Source organism: Montipora capricornis, chromosome 6 (assembly GCF_036669925.1).
Source record: "Montipora capricornis isolate CH-2021 chromosome 6, ASM3666992v2, whole genome shotgun sequence".
Taxonomy (NCBI): domain Eukaryota; kingdom Metazoa; phylum Cnidaria; class Anthozoa; order Scleractinia; family Acroporidae; genus Montipora; species Montipora capricornis.
In genome coordinates this window covers 2,479,272-2,481,454 of record NC_090888.1, presented here as the reverse complement: position 1 = coordinate 2,481,454, position 2,183 = coordinate 2,479,272, and the positions used below count along the sequence as shown (strand labels likewise).

The 2,183-nt window shown below is 37.2% G+C and overlaps 1 long non-coding RNA gene across 1 annotated transcript in view; it reads left to right on the top strand.

The window, feature by feature from the left end:
• The first annotated feature begins 604 nt into the window (after positions 1-604).
• Positions 605-2,183, top strand: part of LOC138054591 (uncharacterized) — a 2,316-nt gene continuing 737 nt past the window's right edge. The window contains exon 1 of the long non-coding RNA XR_011133307.1: positions 605-807. This is a non-coding gene — a long non-coding RNA (uncharacterized lncRNA). The remainder of the gene's footprint in view (positions 808-2,183) is intronic.

Below are 2,183 nucleotides of genomic sequence, written 5' to 3'. Positions count from 1 at the left end.
TAGACTAGCTAGAAGAACTGAGAAATCTTGAGTAATTTTTAATTTTGTCTTCCATGTTTCTCAGACTGTGAAAAATTATATTTCTTACCTCAAAGGGTACTCATCTCATTTCTATTTGGACAACATTGGCGATAATACGCAACGTGTACCATATTTTTTGTGCTGATGGCAACAAAACCCTTTTTAATGGAATTCTTCCCATCAAATTGCTCACAGAACATGAAAAGGTGGTAAAAAACTTAAAACATTGGCATTAGTAGGAAATGGAGCAAGTATGTAGATTTTGGCTAAAAAACTACATGAAGAGGGATTTTTTTTTTACACAAAATGAATAACAATGACAAAAAAATGGTTAAAAACAGTATTTACTACCACAAAAATGGTGTTTTTCTGGTATGCCAAAAAAACCTCATTTTAAAATGTCGCCGAGGGTTTCAAAACCACAGGAAGTCTTGTGCTAATACTAATGGGAAATAATGTTGAAAACTTTAATGGAGTTAACTCGAGTCTGAGATAATTCCCTTTGCATATCAATACCACGCGCCAAGTTGGCGTTGACACTTAAAACTGAAGACATCTGTCCGCCTTCATTATGATATTTCTTCCTCCTCTATAAAATCGTGCAGGCCAACTGACTGACTATGTATCGACGTTGGGCTATCTCGAAACAGCAGGGAAAAAACCATGGCTGCAAAAATGTCCCTCATATTCGTGACTATGATACTCTGTCTATCGCTTCTGATCAACTTCACTGGTGGCCAAAGCCGCAAATGGTGGTGTATATACACCTTTTGCAGAAAATACGAGGTTAGAGAAGTTCTTCCTTAAGTCGAGCATCATGCTAAAGAATGTTAAAACTACCAGTTCTTAAAAATAAGTGTTTCTCAGTAATGGTGCTGATATTACAGCGGCCTTCATGAAAAATTAACCAAACCCTAACTCGACGATCGTCCGCAGATCTTATAATACTATACCTACCCTCCCCCTCCCCCCCCCCCCAAAAAAAAACCAAGAAACTGGCGTACAACGTTCGTAAACTGCGAAAATAGCTACAAGTGGGCTTCGCCCTGAAAACGAAAGATGTATTGTATTCAGGTATGTTACAATGAAATAAGCCTGTTGTTTTTCGTTTGTTAAATGAAAATGCTTCTTTCGACACCCCCATTTATCCCGTACATATATAATAGTTAAGTCCTTAATCACCTGGGCCTTACGTTTTCTTAAAGCGATGATTTGTCTCTAAATTATTAAGTACACCCTCCGGTTGTAAGCCAAAGAAAAATTCAGTGTTGCTGATCAAAATTATTCCGACTGACGGAATAACAAATGTTGGTTACAACTGACGGAATGACTATAGGGTGTATTAGAAACAACGAAAGATAAAGGGAGATATCAAGTAAGGATTGAAATGACCGAATGCAAAAATGGCCGCCAATAAAATCATTATTTTGTCTTTGTGTTAATCCTTACTAGCCTGGTTAGCACGCGTGAAATTGAAAGAATTTTGGCAGTAAAACGAGGCTAGTCAGTCTAATTTGCACAAACGTAAAAGAAGAGTTATTGGCGGCCATTTTTGCAACACCTGCTTCTTTCTCACTACCCCTGTTAGACCTTGCACACTATTGTAAATTAGGTGGAAATTTCAGTGGCGATCAAAAGAATAGTGTTAGGGTTTTATATATATATGATATATTTCCAATCTTTATTTCGAGATGAAATCATCAGCGAAACGAACAATCTTTGAGGTAATTTATTCTCTCGTTAAAATTTAATGCATAGGGCACTCCTCCTTATAAAAGACCGTGCAATGACAAAAGACAAATTCAAGCTTACAGTGAGGACACTCGAACCATGAACACTTGATATTTTTTTGTACATTTTTTTAGTGACTATAGAATGCGGGTTCGTCCTTTTGACAAGAGTATTTAATGTTTTTACACTTACAAAATGCTATACATGTAACACTATACATCATAAGAACAGCCTTTATTTCTTCGTCGTCGCAAAAAACAATGTGCACAAAAATGTCAGGTGTTCACGGTTCAAGTGTCCTTACTGTAAGAAGTTATTGACCAAACGGTTAGGGTATGGCGTTAAAATATTTTCTTGCGATCACAGTCGTAACATTAGCAGTCATGTTCGAGTTAACGGCTCACGGCAGGCGGGTTCATCCGATATGCATT